This window comes from Schistocerca americana, chromosome 11 (assembly GCF_021461395.2).
Source record: "Schistocerca americana isolate TAMUIC-IGC-003095 chromosome 11, iqSchAmer2.1, whole genome shotgun sequence".
NCBI lineage: Eukaryota > Metazoa > Arthropoda > Insecta > Orthoptera > Acrididae > Schistocerca > Schistocerca americana.
This window is the reverse complement of record NC_060129.1, coordinates 127,660,524-127,684,214: the sequence shown is the minus strand read 5'-3', so window position 1 is coordinate 127,684,214 and position 23,691 is coordinate 127,660,524. Positions and strand designations below refer to the sequence as shown.

Here is a 23,691-nt window from a genome sequence, read left to right as displayed (position 1 = left end):
CAGTTTGAAATTAAGCTACATTTCGTGCGCATCTCTCTACAACGTAAAGTGCCCCGTCCGAATAGTAGCACGTCAGTGGATTCGTGAGCTTAAAGAATGAAACAGATGTGGGCACAATCTTCTCGATACCTTAAAAGTAGAGGATGGAATGGCATACCAAAACTGATATCAGATAACTACAGATAATTTCAAAATACTTCTACAGATGTCTGGGGGACACATTTAGAAAAATTGGCCAAGTGCAATTAGGACTCGCGCACTGAGGATTCTGTACAGACTTACTTATGTAAATACAGGGTGTATATAAAGTCCGGGAACACTTTCCATTATTTATTGCACAAGAACTAAACATTGACCTGGTAGATAGTGTCGGAAGTTCCGTGCAGTTTTCGCGGATGATGCTGTAGTATACAGAGAAGTTGCAGCATTAGAAAACTGCAGCAAAATGCAGGAAGATCTGCAGCGGATAGGCACTTGGTGCAGGGAGTGGCAATTGACCCTTAACACAGACAAATGTAATGTATTGCAGATACATAGAAAGAAGGATCCTTTATTGTATGATTATATGATAGTGGAACAAACACTGGTAGCGGTTACTTCTGTACAATATCTGGGAGTATGCGTGCGGAATGATTTGAAGTGGAATGATCATATAAAATTAATTGTTGGTAAGGCGAGTGCCAGGTTGAGATTCATTGGGAGAGTCCTTAGAAAATGTAGTCCATCAACAAAGTAGGTGGCTTACAAAACACTCGTTCAACCTATACTTGAGTATTGCTCATCCGTGTGGGATGGTTTGCAGAGGAGATAGAGAAGATCCAAAGAAGAGCGGTGCGTTTGGTCACAGGGTTATTTGGTAAGCATGATAGCGTTAAGGATATGTTTAGCAAACACAAGTGGCAGACTCTGCAAGAGAGGCACTCTATATCGCGGTGTAGCTTGCTGTCCAGGTTTCGAGAGGGTGTGTTTCCGGATGAGGTATCAAATATATTGCTTCCCCCTACTTATACCTCCCGAGGAGATCACGAATGTAAAATTAGAGAGATTCGAGTGCGCACGGAGGCTTTCTGGCAGTTGTTCTTCCCACGAACTGTATGCGACTGGAACAGGAAAGGGAGGTAATGATAGTGACACGTAAAGTCCCCTCCACTACGCACCGTTGTGTGGCTTGTGGAGTATAAATGTAGATGTAGATTGTACAGATGTCATACACATTGCATTTTGAAGAGAAACTCTGAAAGTTTCTTTTTTATTTTTTTTTTATTTAAGAACCACGACTGACCTGGCAGACGGCAATACAGTAATCAAATTCTTGCCACACCCATCTCAGCATGGCACCATTGACTGTGGCAGTCGCTTCCCGTATTCTCTCCCGGAGCTCTGCTACATCACGTGGTAGAGGCAGACCTTTAATGTGTCCCCACAGAAAAAAGTCACACAGAGTGAGATCTGGTGACCGGAGAGGCCATTTCGTGAAACAGCTCACTCCGCACATGAACTCGCTATGTTTGCAACTAGTGCAACTTGGCAAATCACCAAACTACACTGTGGCGATATACGTGAAAAAAACTTTCAGGGTTTCTCTTCAAAATGACATATGTATGATATCTGTACAATGTTTGGTTCTCGTACAATAAATAAATGAATGTAAGTGTTCCTGAATTTTATGTACGTCCTGTAGATAATTCCACGAGTCTGGGAATCAAGAATCTTGGCCATTTTCGCCTGTTATCGACATTGGTACTGGCAAGACACCAATCCCAGTGATTCACAGATTTCTGAGAATCTTTTAATTTCAATAATATAAATGTGACACAAAATAAAGCAGGAAGCAGGCAACCATTATTATAACGAACAGCAGTTCTGCATTCAGGCTGACTGGGTTGCAATGGCAAAAGTAAAACATGAGGCATCAGACTATTCTGCAAATATCTGTTTCACATACTACTTGAAACACAATATCTACACGCAGTAATCACTCCTGGATATCTAATAATGCATAAATTCCTAAAAGAGTAATATCAGCCTGATGTTTGATTTTTACCATTGTAAACTAGTCTGCCTGAATGAAGAACTAATGATTGTTTTAATTTCAAGTTTTACATTGGATAACAAATACAATATACAATTAAAAATTAACAATTTTTGGACGTTTTCCTTTGCTTGTAATGTAATATCTTTCTTCTTGCCAACAAGAAGTACCCTTTAGGTTTTGAGGAGTGGATTTGCAAGTACCAAAATATGTTACCTAAATGGCTGTAGCTTTTGGTTGCACTGATTTAAAAGCTTACATTTATTAGATGGCCAAGGGCCTATAGAACTTGTTATGTGACATAAATTTCAACTTGATACAGCTACCCATTCCCAAGAAAAAATGTTCTTAGCAGATGGATGAACAGACAGAGTCAGATTTAAAAAAATAATTAAAAAAAAAAAATTCTCATGCAATACAGTTTTCAGGTTTTTGCCTTTGGTTGTACTGTGAAATTCTTCTTTTTGCCAAATTTCATTGTCCCCTACAGGTTTTCACGAGTGGGTTTGTGAGTATCAAAATATGTGACATAGATGGCATTGACTTAGAAACTTTTGTAGGATATGATTATTAATTTATAGTTTTCAGATTTTTTCCTTTGCTTGTAGTGTGAAACCTTCCTTGGTATCTTTTGATTGCATTGACTTAGGAGCTTCAATGTTTTACACTGCCAAGAGACCACATTTATGTTACATAAATTTCAATGTGGTAAGTCCAACTTTTCCTGAGACTAAAGGTTTTTGACAGTCAGACAGATTAACAAAGCGATCCTATTAATGGCTTCATTTTTACTGACTGAGGCACGAAACCCTAAAAAAGAAGACAATTTCAGACTGTCCATTTCTGCTTCCCTCTCAGTTGCAACCACAATACGCACAATTTACTTCACATTCTTCAAACAATGGACAGTGAGTTATTTAACTTCCAAGTATTGTAAGCAATCATTTGAGAACAAATACATAGGGGGTTCTTAATATTTTATGCAAAAAGTAAAACATTTCCAAAATAACTGCTTCAGCAAAGGATGCATCTTTAATTTGTTTACATAAAGATGATTTTTTTCAGCAACGAAGTAGATGACTCATCTTTCAGCTTTCTGCTTCCCTTAAAACAAACCTAGATGTGAACACAATTCTTTGCATGGCAGGGCAAATTAGTCTGCCACAGAGTATTGGGGCACTGAGTCTGAATACTGAATCAGTGTGTGCTAAGCTTTACAAGAGGAGTCCTGTCACGAGGTATACATTTGGATCAGGTACATTTCTTTCTGTATCAATTTCTACTATTTGTGGCCTTCTGCCATGCTCTGATCAGCCAGCCTTTGATACATAATATGCTATAAATTCAAAAACATATCCACCCTTACACATTCATACAAGCATGATTCACACAGAATCTTTACACTGGTTGTAAACATATTAATTAAACCATGATGTGTTCCCATCATGGCCACAAAATGTCACTCCCAACACCAATTACATATGGAACAGATAACAATGACAACCCCTAAGAAGTTTCCCGGCTTGTGCTGTATAAATCATTCAAGTATATGAAATTTATGATATTTAATTATCTGTCACTGTTCTCAGAATTTTATGTGTAACTCTGTGCAGTGGCCCGTAAACAGATTTTCTGTTATGCCAGACAAGATCTCCAGCCATAGACACTTAGTGGTACATGTTCAGAGCCTAGGCAAGTTGATAGTATATACACTACTGGCCATTAAAATTGCTACACCATGAAGATGACGTGCTACAGACACAAAATTTACACGACAGGAAGAAGATGCTGTGATATGCAAATGATTGGCTTTTCAGAGCATTCACACAAGGTTGGCGCCGGTAGCAAAACCTACAACGTGCTGACATGAGAAAAGTTTCCAACCGATTTCTCATACACAAACAGCAGTTGACCAGCGTTGCCTGGTGAAATGTTGTTGTGATGCCTCGTGTAAGGAGGAGAAATGCGTACCATCACGTTTCCGACTTCGATAAAGGTCGGATTGTAGCCAATTGCGATTGCGGTTTATCATATCACGTTATTGCTGCTCGCGGTGGTCGAGATCCAATGACTGTTAGCAGAATATGGAATCGGTGGGTTCAGGAGGGTAATACGGAATGCTGTGCTGGATCCCAATGGCCTCGTGTCACTAGCATTCGAGATGACAGGCATCTTATCCGCACGGCTGTAATGGATCGTGCAGCCACGTCTCGATCCCTGAGTCAACAGATGGGGACGTTTGCAAGACAACAACCATCCGCACGAACAGTTCGACGACGTTTGCAGCAGCACGGACTATCAGCTCGGAGACCGTGGCTGCGGTTACCCTTGGCGCTGCATCACAGACAGGAGCGCTTGCGGTGGTGCACTCGATGACGAACCTGGGTGCACGAATAGCAAAACATCATTTTTTGGATGAATCCAGGTTCTGTTTACAGCATCGCGATGGTCGCACCCGTGTTTGGTGACATCGCGGTGAACGCACATTGGAAGCGTGTATTCGTCACCGCCATACTGGTGTATCACCTGGCGTGATGGTATGGGGTGCCACTCGTTACACGTCTCAGTCACCTCTTGTTCGCATTGACGGCACTTTGAACAGTGGATGTTACATTTCAGACGTGTTATGACTCGTGGCTCTACCCTTCATTCGATCCCTGCGAAACCCTACATTTCAGCAGGATATTGCACGACCGCATGTTGCAGGTTCTGTACGGGCCTTTCTGGATAAAGAAAATGTTTGACTGCTGCCCTGGCCAGCACATTCTCCAGATCTCTCGCCAACTGAAAACGTCTGGTCAATGGTGGCCGAGCAACTGGCTCGTCACAATACGCTAGTCACTACTCTTTATGAACTCTGGTATCGTGTTGACGCTGCATTGTCAGCTGTACCTGTACACACCATCCGAGCTCTGTTTGACTCAATGCCCAGGCGTATCAAGGCCTTTATTATGGCCAGAGGTGGTTGTTCGGGGTACTGACTTCTCAGGATCTACGCACCCAAATTGCGTGAAAATGTAATCACATGTCAGTTCTAGTATAATATATTTGTCCAATGAATACCCATTTATCATCTGCATTTCTTCTTGGTGTAGCAATTTTAATGACAAGTAGTGTACATATATGGACAGCAACTCTGTTGAGAAAGTGAAATAGTGGTGAAATAGAAGAACTATGTCTGAGGAAAGAGGTGTGTGATAGTGGTAAACAGTGGAAATACTGGGTGGTCATAATTGAAGTGCAACTACTCACAGAGGTTCAATGTTGGCTGCAATTATCATATGGTAGCACAAAACCTGGTAATTACTCTAGTGCATTACTGCAGAAGTGATTTACACTGCAAAAAAAGCTAGTTCCAATTCTGGCCACCAGGTGCAAATCTGGTGCTGTGAATGCAAGAAAGATATACAGAAAAGTTTCTATACGTAATAGATTAGGAACGGGACGCGGGCAGAACACGTCAAACAAGTGAGAAAGGCATAATGTTTTATTATTAACAGCAGCTTACATAATTTGTTCAATATGAGCACTGAACATGTCAACTAGATGTTGCATCTGCAAAACAACATAATCAACAGTTGGTTGCAGCAGTTCCGGGGGATCAATGCAACATGTTCCTGCATACTGGCCTTCAGATCAGATAGAGATCAAACGTGTACATGGTAAATGTGTTCTTTTAGACAGCCCCAGAAGTCACATGGATTCATATCATGTGGTCTTGCAGCCCTTGCATCTGGGACACCTCTGCAGATAACATGTTCGTGGAGGTTGCATCTTTCACTGGGTGAGCAACATGAGGTTTTGCCCATACTGGATGAAACCAGTGGTTTCTACACAGTTGTGCTCTTCCAAAGCAGGAATTACATGTCGTAAAACGAGGTCTCGTGCAGAGTCATGATACACCCGACAGGTCCTACGGGTGTGTTCTCTTCCAGGAAGAAAGGACCGAGAACAGAGGTACTTGTGAATCCACACCATAGAGTCACATACGAGGGGGGGACCCAAAAATAACTGGAATTTCTTTCTAGAAAGCATATGCTTTATTGTTTTCAAATACAACCTTAATCTCCTTCGAAGTACTCTCCATTAGCATTAATACACTTGTCCAAACATTCATTCCAGTGTTTGGAGCACCTTTCAAATTCGTCCTCTTTGATACTAGCACTTTCATGACATTGCGTTTTACGTCTTCCACATCCACAAAATCCTTCCTTCTCAAGTCTCTTTTCATCCTCGGGAACAGGGAGAAGACCGAGGGTGCTAAATCTGGCAAATAGGACGCGTGGGTCCAGGTAGTCGTCTTCTTTGAGGCCAAAAACTGGTGAACGCTGAGAGCCGCGTGCGTGGGAGTGTTGTCGTGATGCAGGAACCACAGGCCAGAATCCCACAAAGCTGGACGTTTTCATGACAAACTTCTGTGAAGCCGTTTCATAACCTCCAAATAGAATTGTTGGTTTACTGTCTGGTTTTCAGGGACAAATTCAGAGTGTACGATCCCTACAATGTAAAGAAAAACAGATCAACATTGTTTTCACATTCGATTTCACATGTCGAGCTTTATTTGGTCGAGGTGAGCCAGCTGACTTCCATGTGATGACTGTTATTTACTTTCTGGATCATACCCATAACACCGTGACTCATCACCTGTAATGATTTTGTTGAAAAATGTGGATCATCTTTGAACACGTCCTTCATTTCGAGACAGGCTCGAACACGACGATCCCTTTGATCTCCGGTAAGAAGCTTCGGCACGAATTTTGCTGTCACTCTTCGCATCCCCAAATCGACAGACAAGATGTGCTGAATTGAGCTCCAGGACAACCCGGACAAGTTCTCGAGTTGTTCGATTGTCCTGCATCGATCTTCACTGATGAGATCACAGATTTTGTCTATGTTGTCTTCGGCTCGAGCTGTTGAAGGTCAACCAAAATGGGGCTCATCTTCAATCACCATTTCTCCCTTTTTAAACCGAGAAAACCATTCGTACACTTGCGTTTTACTAACAGCACGGTCTTTGTATGCTGTCTGAACCATCGCAACAGTTTATGCTGCGTTCTTGCCGAGCAAGAAACAAAACTTCACTGCCGCACGTCATCCGTAGAAACTAGCCACTTCCTTGTGTCACGTCTGCACGCACACTCAAAGAACTGCCAAAGAAACCACAATTCTCACTGTTGGGTGGCAGAATGACTCAGCAGAGCTCCTACTACAACCAACTGTCGGTGCAACCTGCTACTATAAGTACGTGATTTGCAGCATTACGATTCCGGTTACTGTTGGGTCCCCCCTCGTATGGTGAATGCAATGGCTCTTTATGCACAACACGTAGCTTAACGGTAACCCAAATCTGACTGAGCTGTGTATTCCCTGCACCCTGTAGTGTAAGATGTCTCTCATCATTCCACAGAATATTGCCCAGCCACATGTCATAAACTTTGATATATGCCAGAAACCAAACAGCAAATACAGAACATTGTTGCGGATCACGAGATTTCAGCTGTTGCACTGTCTAGATCTTGCATTGGTGCCAGTGTAAAATAGACCACAGAAACTTCCTGTACTGTTGACCATGGGATGGACAACACTAGCACTACCCAGAGGACACACTGTGTGGTCAGTTACAGCAACAGCAACCTCACCAAGAACTTCCACCAGGATACACTGCCTTCCTCTTCCACGTGCCGCACCACACTCACTGAAGTTTTCGAATTTCGCTGTCATCTTCTTTAAACCATTTAATGACATCGGGCCGGGCCAGTCCTCAGAATTTTCAGTCGGCAATACTCAATGCAGCACTTTAAATGCTGTCGTTCGCATGAAACAGTTTCACCACTAGTATACACTCTCTCTTTTCAATAGCCACACTGCAGACTCACATTTTGGGTTGTCAAATGACAGCACGGGTTTCATACCGTCATAAAAACAGTTTACAGTGTCAGCTGTGCACCTGGTGGTCACAATCGGAATTTTTTTTTTTTTCTCGGTGTACATCAGTTCTGCATTAATGCGTTAGCATATCTACCAAGTTTTGCTACTATACAATAATTCTAGCTCACACTGGACCTCTGTGAAGCAGCTAATCCAAAAACAGAGAGTCAGTTGCAATATCTTCTTCATTGCTACTACAATAATTCAAATTTTTTCGTTTGTTCATGTATAATATATTTTGGAAAAATTGACATTACATTTTGCTCAATGGAGATAATTAACAAATATTATTACTTTTGTGACACCTTTCTCCAACCAATAAAGGAAAACAATTAACTATAACTGTTTAAAAAGAACAGTATCTGCAGCACAAGGAGGTTAGAATAGGGTAACCACCTTGATGCAATGTTATAGAGTTAGTCCTCTCACCATCTTTGGCCTGCATGGCAGCTGCAGCATTGGCCAGTCTATGTCACAGGGCTAGTCAGCAACAGTGTTCACTCGTCTCACACAAAATTAAATAAAGAAATAAATCCTTGTGAAAGAAAGGATTAAATATATTAAATAATGACCCATTAAAGCAAATTGCTAGTGTCAGCAATTTCTTGACACTACACAAACTGTCTGAATGCTTTAAAATAACATGACCTCAACTGCCAAAGCTTTTATCTGTAAATGTAAGATGACACTTATATTAATCTGTTCCACAACATAAAAACATTGACCTCAGGAGTAGTATTTTTTGAATGATGAATTTGGGAAAAACACCTTGTCTTATAATTGGAAAAATACAGTACTTTAATAGGAAACTATTAAAGATATGAAGAGTTTTACCATAAAAATGATAGATGTCTAAAAGAAAAAGGTGTTATGAGGTAATCATAGGAAAGTTTAAGATTTGTAAGCACTCTGAATGTTGTTTGCCTGTACTGTTATTAAGACAAAACTTTAAAACTATTATGAATGAAATTAAGTTGTTATGGATGGGTAAGGCAACCTGAATCTCATACAAACAACATGCTTACAAAATTCTTTCTTGTAAACTAGGCCTTGAAAATACATTATTACAACTGTATTGTACTACCAAGAAGGGGCAAATATAATAATGATAAAACAGTATTAATTAAAACAAGTGCAGGCACTTTAAAACAGATATATTTTAGTGGGCATCTAGGTTTGAATATTTATCATATTAAGAAAATGTTATGTGCAGAAGTAAAGACACATTCCACGAATTAAAACAGAGCCATCATTACTACTGTATTGTTGGTTAACCTGAAACAATGAAATGTTCAAACAAGAGGCACCTTATTCTCACTATTTGGTAAGTGTTGTTAACTTTATAATATCTCAGTAATTTGAGAGATTTATCAAAAGATTTTATTGGTAACACAAAAATATAGTAAAATGATAAAAGCTTGTAAATTAAGAAAAATAGCTGTATACACCATGAGATCAATTGTCTAGGTGTGGGATATGTAGTGTTAGATAAAATTCCATAGAACTGAATGAAAGTAATAAAATGTGTCGTCATAGAGGAGAGCACAAATATTGTGTGATCTGTTATTTTATTTGCATATGGGAATCATGTTAAGGGATGATGATGCATGCCTTCAATATGGGACAACTTGACATAAGGAAGTAGCTGTCCAGACATGAATACTGGAATTCCTGACAACATTGGCCTGCTTTGGAGAAGTACCAAGCCCTCAAAGCATATACATTTTTGACTGTTAATGAAATATAAATAATTCTTTGGCCAGACTTTTATTTAGAGGTTACATGCTGGATGTTATGCTTTGACAGAAGTTTGGTGTCATCCAGTTGATGATGTATATGTTGATGGACAATACATGGATTATAAATTCCAAAGGTTTTCGTACATTTTTCAAGGAAAGTTAAGCTGCCTGTCACAGTTTTACACAAGGTAAGGGAAAGCAGCTAAAAGATACCAAGAAAACAATTTGTTAAATTGTCATTAATTAAATCACATCCAACACAATGGAACACAATAGGAGTTAAAACATCTCGGTACCGGGACAAGTGAGGTGTTCACTTTGAAAGGAGGTAGTCCATAAGTGTGTGGAACCATTTGTCAAAAACCAAAACAGATGGACAAAGAAAAATTTTAACTCAAGTAATATAAAATGGGAAAGGTTGTCAAAACCTGTGACATATGTTGCCAGTCTACATTTTATATCCTCTCTACTTCGACCATCGTCAGTTATTTTGCTCCCCAAATAGCAAAACTCCTTTACTACTTTAAGTGTCTCATTTCTTAATCTAATTCCCTCAGCATCACCTGACTTAATTTGACAACATTCCATTATCGTCGATTTGCTTTTGTTGATGTTCATCTTATATCCTCCTTTCAAGACACTGTTCATTCCGTTCAACTGCTCTTCCAAGTCCTTTGCTGTCTCTGACAGAATTACAATGTCATTGGCGAACCTCGAAGTTTTTATTTCTTCTCCATGGATTTTAATACCTACTTCGAAGTTTTCTTTTGTAGCCCTTATTGCTTGCTCAATATACAGATTGAATAACATCGGGGAGAGGCTACAACCCTGCCTCACTCCCTTCCCAACCACTGCTTCCCTTTCATGTCCCTCGACTCTTATAACTGCCATCTGGTTTCTGTACAAATTGTAAATAGCCTTTCGCTCCCTGTATTTTACACCTGCCACCTTCAGAATTTGAAAGAGGATATTCCAGTCAACATTGCCAAAAGCTTTCTCTGAGTCTACAAATGCTAGAAACATAGGTTTGCCTAGCAGTGCAGTTCCGGACTGAAGCCTCTAGAACCGCTCGGCCGCAGCAGCCGGCCACACGATCTGTACAGTCCACGAATCACCAGCCCATGTTGGGGTAGCATATTGTCCCAACAGTAAGATAAGGCAAACAGGACAATGACAAAGATAAACAAACACTGTACTGCAATTTTATTAAAATCTGTCATACTGAACTGTCAATTCACATTCTCAAATCCGAGTTTGTTAGTAGTGTTCTTGACTGCGAGATGAAGAGTAGAGTACTTGTTACATGAGGATTCCTACATCGGGTTTGAAGGTACATGACACATATTTCTGAGAATATCAGCATACTTGTTAAAGAAAAGTAGAGTTTGTTCTATATCATTGTCTTCCAGCACATACTGCATAATCAAGTGAAGAAGTCTGTAACTGCTGCATCCATGGTGAACTAAGCAATACTTATGACGGGCAGTCAAAAGAAAACAAGACAGATGGAAAAATGTAAGTCTACTGTTTATTATTTCAAAAGTGATCACCATGACTGTTAATACACTGTGAGACAAGTTGGTGAATGCCTTCATGGGAAAATGTTTGCAGTTGTTTACGGGACGATGATTGTACAGAGGCGTGCACCTCTTTGTCTGAAGCAAATTGATGGCCACAAATGTCTTTCTTTAGGGATCCAAAAATGTGGAAATCATCACAAGGAGAGAGACTGGGACTGCACAGAGGATGTATATGGATTTCCCAATGAAACTTCTGCTGCATACTTGAAACAATCTTGGCAACACGTGGGTGGGCATTTTATTGGCAAATCCCTACACATTCCCTAAATTAAATTTTTTGAATGCAAACCTTTCAGAAACCCAGCGTTGTTCTCTTGTAGCCCTAATTCTTCTGCCTCAAAATATTGTTACTTCTATTATGAAAACATGTTGTGTGGTAAAATATGTGAAATATAACATTCGGGTTTTTGGAAATTTCTTGGTATTCACAATAACAAATGGCCAAAAACCAACTCATAAAAATATAACCTAACACAAAAGCCATTTAATGAATATACGGTCACTGGTTAATCAAAATAGCTTCATCATAATGTGTCAAAGTATTCCTAATAGTTCCAGTCTTTTACATTGTTACTGAACATGTAACAGTTCTGCATTTTAACACCTTCCCACTCAAGTCTTGCAATAGGCACAGAGAACAGTGCCGTACTAAGTCTTTAAGTCTCCGAATACTGCTGACAATGTTAAAGTCGTGCAGAAAATTTGTGAAAACTATCGAGCAATCTGTGCGACTTGCATGTTTGCAAACTGATAGCCAGACAAATAGAAAGAAAAGCTGAAGAAATTATAAAAGGACAGGAAATGGAGGAGATGGCACCCGATTAGGCTGAAACCCAAACACTGATGATAGTTTCCAAGAGAATGTTACACAAAGACTAACTCAAATAGGAAAGGAATACAAGTAGGGAGGAATGAGTAGCTCTGAGAAATAAATTGTTGCAGGCAGCAGAGGGGGAACTACAGGTGATTATAATTAAAGTTAAACTTTGAAAATGCTGTAGAAATAACACCACTGGCCAGAATGACATCAAACTGCAACGGAATATTATCGGAGAAGGTAGAAAACGTATGGCAGAAGAAAAAAAATACTGTGAAAATTGATCAATAGGTGGCGCTGTATGTGTCAGAATATGTAAATGAAAACACCTGTCATGCGCACGGCCCACTGAAGTTTGTTATAAACACACCGGCTACACGCCTTTTCCTCCTATTGCTTCTGCAAAGTTCGCCATGACTATCTCAATGCAGGATTGTGCTCTGCTTGTAAAGTTGTATTACAATAATCATGACAGTGCACATATCGCCCTCAAGAAGTTCCTGACACTGAAGGGTTTGAAAAAAAGGCATTGGTCCGATGACTGCCATGGATCTGAAGAAAATGATTCAAAAATACAGGTTCTTCTGGTGTGCAACCTGGTAGAGGGAGGAAACGAATTTATTCCAAGTCAGTGGATGTAGTGGCCACAGCAATGCAGGAGAAGACGAGTGGGGGTGGGCAAATGTGTACTGCACGGATAATTGCCCGAACATTGGACATAACCATGAGCACGGTGTGTAAAATCATACAAAACACCCTTCTTTGCTATCCATTTAAAATTACCCATGTGCACAAGTTGCTTCCTGTTGACCTGCCAGCAAGAGAGACCTTTGCTTTAGAATTTCTTGCTCGCAAGGGAAGTGGACAATGATTGGCCATGAAAGATTTTGTGCACAGACGAAGCCCACTTCCATCTGACAGGATACGTCAATACACAGACTTGCCAAATATGGGCAATGGAAAATCCACATGCAAATCAACCAGAACCACTTCATCCTGAAAAGGTTTACAGCATCATTTATAATAGGGCCATATTTTTTCGAAGAGACAGGTGCTTCCGGTCCTGTTACCTGTACAGTCACTGGCAAGTGTTATGAATGTCTTTTGCGCAACCAGCTCTCCAACAGCATGGATGTGTGGATGGGATCATTTTTATGCAAGATGGCGCACCTCCGTGCATTGAAAATCCAGTTAAGTAGCTGCTGAAGCACCATTTTGGAAATGCTAGAATTATCAGCCGCCACCATTTCCCTACAGCCTGGCCGTCCCGATCACCTGATCTTAATCTGTGTGACATCTGGCTGTGGGGATAGCTGAAAGATGTTGTGTTCAATGTTCTGATTGTAAGCTTGGCTGCATTGAAGTCACGCATTGTGCAACACATTCTGAATGTGACCCCGGAAACACTTCGATCAGTTGTGGAACGTGCTGTTTCTCGATTTCAACTTGTTGCAGAAAATGGTGGACAACATATTGACCATGTTCTGCACCAGTCACATGGAAATTAATAATCCAATATGATTTTTATTGGTGCTTTTCATGTGGTTTTTGGCCTTAGAACAATTAAAAACGAATATGATTGATGCTTTTTATGTGATTTTTGGCCTCGGGACAATTAAAAACAGGTCTGAGTAATGCTTTTTATGCCGTTTTTGGCCACAGGACAATTAAAAACCGATTTTTCCCATACAATGTGATATGACCTTGCTGATGGATGGGCTTACGTAACTAACAGTATCACACCTGTACACCCATGCACACTGAGTAGTACATTTTGTTTAATGTCAAAAGTACACCTCAGGCATTGTTGTATGAGTCATTTGTCATTTGTAGTTATGATGCTTACAGCATCATCTATTGGTATATTTTGTAACTATATATTTTTCTTCTGTCATGCGTTTTCCCCCTTCTCCAATAATATCCCGTCACAATTTGATGTAATTCTGATCAGTGGTGTTATTTCTACAGCTGTTTGAAAGTTTCACTTTAATTATAATCATCCTGTAAGCAAAAAAGGAAGGCTCAAAAGAAAACTTCTTCTAACAAACAAGATAAATCTGCGTTATGAAAACAGAAAACATAAAAATGTGGCAAATGTAACAGGTAGCATGGAATATAGATGCCTGAATTATATGACCATCACGCACAAAGTGACAAAACAGGAGTGACAAGTGAATATTTGCACAGCAGAAGCAGCGTGCATGTCTATGGAAAACACAGACGCTACTTTCAGGAAAATTATAAAATCTTTAGAGAAAAGGCAGCTAGCTTATGAGCTCAAACAAGAAGGGAAGACAGAAGCAACATATAGAAGGGATGTATACAGGGTGTTACAAAAAGGTACGGCCAAACTTTCAGGAAACATTCCTCACACACAAAGAAAGAAAATATGTTATGTGGGCATGTGTCCGGAAACGCTTACTTTCCATGTTAGAGCTCATTTTATTACTTCTCTTCAAATCACATTAATCATCGAATGGAAACACACAGCAACAGAATGTACCAGCGTAACTTCAAACACTTTGTTACAGGAAATGTTCAAAATGTCCTCCGTTAGCGAGGATACATGCATCCACCCTCTGTCACATGGAATCCCTGATGTGCTGATGCAGCCCTGGAGAATGGCTTATTGTATCACAGCCATCCACAATACAAGCACGAAGAATCTCTACATTTGGTACCGGGGTTGCGTAGACAAGAGCTTTCAAATGCCCCCATAAATGAAAGTCAAAAGGGTTGAGGTCAGGAGAGCATGGAGGCCATGGAATTGGTCTGCCTCTACCAATCCATTGGTCACCAAATCTGTTGTCGAGAAGCGTACGAACACTTCGACTGAAATGTGCAGGAGCTCCATCATGCATGAACCACATGTTGTATCATACTTGTAAAGGCACATGTTCTAGCAGCACAGGTAGAGTATCCCGTATGAAATCATGATAACGTGCTCCATTGAGCGTAGGTGGAAGAACATGGGGCCCAATCGAGACATCACCAACTATGGCTGCCAAAACGTTCACAGAAAATCTGTTTTGATGACGTGATTGCACAATTCCATGCGGATTCTCGTCAGCCCTTACATGTTGATTGTGAAAATTTACAATTTGATCACGTTGGAATGAAGCCTCATCCGTAAAGAGAACATTTGCACTGAAATAAGGATTGACACATTGTCGGATGAACCATTCGCAGAAGTGTACCCGTGGAGGCCAATCAGCTGCTGATAGTGCCTGCACACGCTGTACATGGTACGGACACAACTGGTTCTGCCGTAGCACTCTTCATACAGTGACGTGGTCAACGTTACCTTGTACAACAGCAACTTCTCTGACACTGACATTAGGGTTATCGTCAATTGCACGAAGAATTGCCTCATCCATTGCAGGTGTCCTCGTCGTTCTAGGTCTTCCCCTGTCATGAGTCATAGGCTGGAATGTTCCGTGCTCCCTAAGACGCCGATCAATTGCTTCGAACATCTTCCTGTCGGGACACCTTCGTTCTGTACATCTGTTTCTATACAAATGTACTGCGCCACGGCTATTGTCCCGTGCTAATCCGTACATCAAATGGGCATCTGCCAACTCCTTATTTGTAAACATTGCACTGACTGCAAAACCACGTTCATGATGATGAACACTAACCTGTCGATGCTACGTACTGATGTGCTTGATGCTAGTACTGTAGAGCAATGAGTTGCATGTCAACACAAGCATCGAAGTCAACATTACCTCCCTTCAATTGGGCCAACTGGCGGTGAATCGAGGAAGTACAGTACATACTGACAAAACTAAAATGAGCTCTAACATGGAAATTAAGCGTTTCCGGAAACATGTCCACATAACATCTTTCGTTTATTTGTGTGTGAGGAATGTTTCCTGAAAGTCTGGCCATACCTTTTTGTAACACCCAGTAAAGGAAGGAAAGTAGATGACAATACAGTGGAAAGAGAAAAGGTAAGTGTGAGAAGAATTTAACGGAGCCCAGGAAGCCAAAGTCAAAACAGGGCCACTTCAGTAGACAACATTTCTTCAAAATTATTAAGATCTTTGCTAAAAATCAATAGTTAAAAAACTGTTCCATCTGGCATGTGGGATATATGATGCAAGTGGAATACTTTCTGACTTCAAAACTAATTTAGCAATCCCAATTCCAAAGAAGGAATGTACTGACAAGTGTGAACATAACTAAACCATAAGTTTAATACATCATGGCTACAAAATATGAGGGAGGAACAGAAAGTAACACACAGTAACTTTTCCCTTCTGGTACTGCAGCTGGAATGTTTTAATTTCACTGGTACCATTGTGGGAGAAATGGGTTAAGAATGATGGTGACTATGTATGAAAGTAGGTAAAAGATACAAGTTCATTTGTGTTTTTTTTTTTTTTTTTTTTTTGGTTACTTATTAAACTTTCTGGTAATAAAACTATTGTGCACTACTTTCTGACCTTCCCTCAGACTCATTATCAGGAGAAAGAAAACTGGCATTCTACGGATCGGAGCGTGGAATGTCAGATCCCTTAATCAGGCAGGTAGGTTAGAAAATTTAAAAAGGGAAATGGATAGGTTAAAGTTGGATATAGTGGGAATTAGTGAAGTTCGGTGGCAGGAGGAACAAGACTTTTGGTCAGGTGAATACAGGGTTATAAATACAAAATCAAATAGGGGTAATGCAGGAGTAGGTTTAATAATGAATAAAACAATAGGAATGCGGGTAAGCTACTACAAACAGCACAGCGAACACATTGTTGTGGCCAAGATAGACACAAAGCCCACGCCTACGACAATAATACAAGTCTATATGCCAACTAGCTCTGCAGATGACGAAGAAATTGAAGAAATGTATGATGAATTAAAAGAAATTATTCAGACAGTGAAGGGAGACGAAAATTTAATAGTCATGGGTGACTGGAATTCGGTAGTAGGAAAAGGGAGAGAAGGAAACGTAGTAGGTGAATATGGATTGGGGGTAAGAAATGAAAGAGGAAGCCGCCTGGTAGAATTTTGCGCAGAGCATAACTTAATCATAGCTAACACTTGGTTCAAGAATCATCATAGAAGGTTGTATACATGGAAGAACCCTGGAGATACTAAAAGGTATCAGATAGATTATATAATGGTAAGACAGAGATTTAGGAACCAGGTTTTAAATTGTAAGACATTTCCAGGGGCAGATGTGGACTCTGACCACAATCTATTGGTTATGAACTGTAGATTAAAATTGAAGAAACTTCAAAAAGGTGGGAATTTAAGGAGATGGGACCTGGATAAACTGACTAAACCAGAGGTTATACAGAGTTTCAGGGAGAACATAAGGGAACAATTGACAAGAATGGGGGAAAGAAATACAGTAGAAGAAGAATGGGTAGCTTTGAGGGATGAAGTAGTGAAGGCAGCAGAGGACCAAGTACGTAAAAAGATGAGGGCTAATAGAAATCCTTGGGTGACAGAAGAAATATTGAATTTAATTGACGAAAGGAGAAAATATAAAAATGCAGTAAATGAAGCAGGCAAAAATGAGATCGACAGGAAGTGCAAAATGGCTAAGCAGGCACGGCTAGAGGACAAATGTAAGGATATAGAGGCTTATCTCACTAGAGGTAAGATAGATACTGCCTACAGGAAAATTAAGAGACCTTTGGAGAAAAGAGAATGACTTGTATGAATATCAAGAGCTCAGATGGAAACCCAGTTCTAAGCAAAGAAGGGAAAACAGAAAGGTGGAAAGAGTATATAGAGGGTCTATACAAGGGAGATGTGCTTGAGGACAATATTATGGAAATGGAAGAGGATGTAGATGAAGATGAAATGGGAAATATGATACTGCGTGAAGAGTTTGACAGAGCACTGAAAGACCTGAGTCGAAACAAGGCCCCGGGAGTAGACAACATTCCATTAGAACTACTGACGGCCTCGGGAGAGCCAGTCCTGACAAAACTCTACCACCTGTTAAGCAAAATGTATGAGACAGGCGAAATACCCTCAGACTTCAAGAAGAATATAATAATTCCAATACCAAAGAAAGCAGGCGTTCACAGATGTGATAATTACCGAACTATCAGTTTAATAAGTCACGGCTGCAAAATACTAACGCAAATTCTTTACAGACTAATGGAAAAACTGGTAGAAGCCGACCTTGGGGAAGATCAGTTTGGATTCCGTAGAAATATGGGGGCACGTGAGGCAATACTGACCCTACGATTTATTTTAGAAGCTAGATTAAGAAAAGGCAAACCTACGTTTCTAGCATTTGCAGACTTAGAGAAAGCTTTTGACAATGTTGACTGGAATACTCTCTTTCAAATTCTAAAGGTGGCAGGGGTAAAATACAGGGAGCGAAAGGCTATTTACAATTTGTACAGAAACCAGATGGCAGTTATAAGAGTCGAGGGACATGAAAGGGAAGCAGTGGTTGGGAAAGGAGTGAGACAGGGTTGTAGCCTCTCCCCGATGTTGTTCAATCTGTATATTGAGCAAGCAGTAAAGGAAACAAAACAAAAATTCGGAGTAGGTATTAAAATCCATGGAGAAGAAATAAAAACTTTGGGGTTCGCCGATGACATTGTAATTCTGTCAGAGACAGCAAAGGACCTGGACGAGCAGTTGAACGGAATGGACATTGTCTTGAAAGGAGGATATAAGATGAACATCAACAAAATCAAAACAAGGGTAATGGAATTTAGTCGAATTAAGTCGGGTGATGCTGAGGGAATTAGATTAGGAAATGAGACACTTAAAGTAGTAAAGGAGTTTTGCTATTTGGGGAGCAAAATAACTGATGATGGTCGAAGTAGAGAGGATATAAAATGTAGACTGGCAATGGCAAGGAAAGCATTTCTGAAGAAGAGAAATTTGTTAACATCGAGTATAGATTTAAGTGTCAGGAAGTCGTTTCTGAAAATATATGTATGGAGTGTAGCCATGTATGGAAGTGAAACATGGACGATAAATAGTTTGGACAAGAAGAGAATAGAAGCTTTCGAAATGTGGTGCTACAGAAGAATGCTGAAGATTAGATGGGTAGATCACACAACGAATGAGGAAGTACTGAATAGGATTGGGGAGAAGAGGAGTTTGTGGCACAACTTGACTAGAAAAAGGGATCGGTTGGTAGAACATGTTCTGAGGCATCAAGGGATCACCAATTTAGTATTGGAGGGCAGCGTGGAGGGTAAAAATCGTAGAGGGAGACCAAGAGATGAATACACTAAGCAGATTCAGAAGGATGTAGGTTGCAGTAGGTACTGGGAGATGAAGAAGCTTGCACAGGATAGAGTAGCGTGGAGAGCTGCATCAAACCAGTCTCAGGACTGAAGACCACAACAACAACAACTCAGACTAACATGATACAATACATAAAATATGAAGGAAGGAAGATTAGGGTTTAAGTTTCAAGGATGGGCAATGAAACTGGCCATCTTGCACAGGAACCATCTGTGCATTTGCCTGAGTGATTTTGGGAAATCACTGAAAACCTAAATGGTAATGTCCAGATGCAGACTTGAACCATTGTCCTCCAGTAAATTATGGGAAAGGCAAACACTCACATATAGTGGGCTCATGTGTGGTCTGTATAAACATGCAACAGAAACAGCATTCACACCAGCTTTTGAGCTCTTATTCTTTCTCTGGTAAAACTACATACATTCACTCACACACACAAATGTACACTCCTGCCACTGATTTTCATTTATTACAAGCAATTGGCTGGGTTGTTGGAGATGGGGATGGTGTAGGGAAGGATGAACAAGGAAAGGCGGGGGAAGTGGGATAGTGTGAGGCATTTCTTTTGATACATGACTTGATGGCAGCTCAATAAGATGAGAGTAGTTCAGAGGGTACAGCATATAAGAGGTGGAGGGAGGAGGGGGAGAGGAAGGTGGAACTGAAAAGAGGAATTCGTTGGGAAGGAGAATGGGAGAGAAGAAGAGGGGGAAAGGGATGAAGAGAGAGTGAGGGGGAGAGAGAGAATGCCAACATGCGGGAGGGGGGGGGGGGGGTAGGGGGTGGGTAAGAGGAAGAGTGGTGGAAGGAGATAGTGCACAATCTGGATGGGGTGGGAGTAGTGTTGACAGAAAAGAGAAGGGAAGATTGTTTATAGAAGAATAGATTGACTGGTAGAACCTAATATGGAGAAAGATCAATTTGGACGCTAAAGAAATGTAGAAGACAATACTAAAACTACAATATACTTTAGAAGAAGGAAGGGAAACCTTCATTTAGAATTACAGTATTTGCGTCTACAGAATGAACCTTTGACAGTGTTAACTATAATTGCTGTTATTCACACTTACTGGTATTCTGAAGATAGCTGGCACAAAATTTGGAAGTGGTAGGTTATCTCAAACTTGTTCAGAAATCAGACCGTGGTGATACGAGTCGACGGACGTGAAAGAGAAGCAACAGTTCAGAAGGGAGTGAGACGTGGTTCTAACTGATCCCCAACATTATTCAATCTGTACATTGAGCATGCTGTGAAGGAATCGAAGAAGAGACTTGGAAAGGTAATTAAAGTTCGAGGAGATGAAATAAAACATTGACATTTGCCAATGATGATGTAATTCCCTCAGAGATGGCAAAGTACTTATATAAGTAGTTTAACAAAATGGATATTGTCCTGAAAACAGGTTATAAGATGATCATAAAAAGAATTAAAGCAATGCTAATGAAGTGTAGTGGAATGTGGTCTGACGATATGTAAGGGATGATATTACGATATCAGATGCTGAAAGCAGTAAATGAATTCTGATAATTAGGCAGCAGAGTAACTAGAGATGGCAGAAGGCATGAGCATATAAAGTGCCAACTGCCAATAGCAAGAAAAATATTTCTGAAAAAATAAATAAATAAATAAACCTGAAATTTCAGGAAGCCTTTTCTGAAAGTATGAGGGAAGATCGGAAGGTACTGCACAATAATTTTTTTATCAAAAAGTTTAACAGGTAACAAAACCAAAATAATTACAAATGAACTTACACCATTTATCTACCGTATTTACTCGAATCTAAACTGCACTCAAATCTAAGCCGCACCTGAAAAATGAGACTCGAAATCAAGGAAAAAAAAATTTCCCGAATCTAAGCCGCACCTGAAATTTGATTTGAGACTCGAAATTCAAGGGGAGAAACAAAGTTGGTCCATTGTAATATGAGACACAATTCAGGTAGAACGAATGACGATACCGCTACAGTAGTGTGGTTCGAGTCGTAAGTTTAGCAGTTATGCTTTACCAGGTAGCCACTGCTATGCGTCAGGCGCTCCGTCCATATTTAGGTACCGGTACCCTTCCTTTTTCACGTGCTTCATCTGGATTGAATTGATTGCTTATTTTTCTTCGATCTGATAAGTGCCGTTCTCTTTGTTATACTTGTTTACGTCACTCTAAGCTGAAAACGCATTACTGTGCTGTGTCATGCATTGTTTGTCGCATTCTGATAGTGAGTGTTTACGGCCTGTCACTGCTCGCGGCATGGCTTACTTTTGTGCGCGCTACAGCCGCCCTTTTTTTATTTAAAAAAAAAAGAGAGGATCAACAAGAACCAGATAATAGACTGCGTATGATAGATGATGTTCTGAACGAGAGTTTAGCGAACATTTTTCTCCATCTGAAAATCTCTGCACACGCCTCTTTAGTACATAACATTCTGCACAGAAATTAGAGTCATCTTAGATTGAAAAATTTAGTCAATTGCCGTGCTTTATTTCTGACTGTATCACTATTAGGCATAAGAATAATACGAATATGAACATGACATGATATGTACATTCTTCCGCGTTTGCTGTTGTCTCATCCAGTTTCGTAGTTTATTAGGCAGACAGGATTTAAATGAGATAGCAGCAAACACGAACGAATAAGTAGCAAAATGTTTATATTCGTATTATTCTCATGATGAAGAGAATACTGCATGTGATTTACAATTCATAAAAGTTACTATAAGCAACCATATCTTCTCACAGGTAGGAAACAATTCAGAACGTAGAGTTGGCCATATTGACAAACATCCCGAACAGTCTTGCCAGTCGGATTTTCGTAGTACATTGAAAGACTGCTACATTCGAAGATGAACAATATGGAATTTGTATTTACTTCGTTGGATAATGTATGAAAATGCAGTGGTCGAAACTCGGGGCGGAGAAAAAAAGCTCGTTTTCCACCTTTTTTTTTTTAATTTATTTACTGGCGCAGAGGTTTTGGCGCCAGTATTTATCTTTGTGACTGCAAAGCATGCCTGTGTAGTGCTACATAAATTCGATGGCAGAAGTTAGTTGTGGCGGCACCTACCAACATTTTACAGGACTTCCTCTTACGTTGCACTCGATTCTAAGGCGCAGGCGGTTTTTTGGATTTCAAAAATCGGAAAAAATGTGCGGCTTAGATTCGAGTAAATACGGTACTTTTCTACACAGTCACCAACATTCTCAACACGTTTCTCTCATCGTGGTACCATATGCCCTGTTTATAGACATCTGTTTGGTTGGACTATAGCCATCTGCAGACTGCTGATTTCACTTCTGCAATTGTTGCAAAACATTAGTTGTCCAGGAATTTCTTCATGGAACCAAGCAGATGAAAGTCCAATGGTGCAACGTCCAAATTGTATGGCGGATGCTGGAGCACCTCCCATGCAAATCTGGTGATTTTCTCACGAATAGAAGCAGCAACATACGGCCGAGCATTTTCATGAAGATGTCTGACACTGTAAGCATTAACGTTGTGGTGTTCATTACGAAGGGCATGACACAACTTCACCAAAGTGTTAATGTGGGCTGCAGCATTCACAGTGGGACCTGCATTCTGCAAAGTCCACCGGTAACACACCATACATGTCCCAGAACACTGTCACAACCACTTTCCTAACAGACTGAGTCACTGAATTTTTTTTTTCATTCTGGAGAACCAGCGTGTTTCTACTCCATACAGGGCTGCTCAGTTCCAAGCATGTCATGGTACAACCACAGCTCTTCACCAGTGATGATTTCTTTCAGAAACTCATGCCCTTCTGCAGCATAATGTATAACTGATCCAAGCTTGCTTGTCATCATTTGCTGGTCCTTGTGGTTGTCTATCAGGTTCTTAGGCACCCAGTGAATTTAAAATTTCAACATTTCATGAACAGTATCGTACACTACACTATAGGAAATGTTGCGATAAGGTTCACAGTTGCATACACTGGGTGTTCAAAATTACTGCCTCAGTGGCTCTGACATTCTGCAGGGTTGCAGCTGTTACAGGATGATTCACTAAGGTTCACACGGTCCTCTTGGAAGAATGCATATCACCTGGAGACATTGCTATGATCTATACAATCGTCCGCATAGATGCCATGCACATCCCTTGACTTTGGCTCAGTTTGTGCCCTTTGACCCACAAATATCTAACTACACTTTGCTGCTTTTCATAAGCTGAGAACAGTAACATGTGCGTCTGAACTATGAAACAGTCCATAGTTCAGACTTCTCTCACTACAGCTGCACATGAAAATAATACCTTCCATACCACACACTTCAAACTATGAGGGCGGTTTGAAAAGTTTTCGGAATCACTACGAGAGGTCAGTCTTAGCCCAATGACTTTCTCACGTGATATTCATTGGACTG

General features: G+C 40.3%; 1 protein-coding gene across 1 annotated transcript in view; it reads right to left on the bottom strand.

The window, feature by feature from the left end:
- Positions 1–23,691, bottom strand: part of LOC124553368 (beta-1,3-galactosyltransferase 6-like) — a gene marked incomplete at its 5' end in the record, with an annotated part of 63,321 nt that overhangs the window by 796 nt on the left and 38,834 nt on the right. The gene's annotated exons all lie outside the window — the stretch shown is intronic.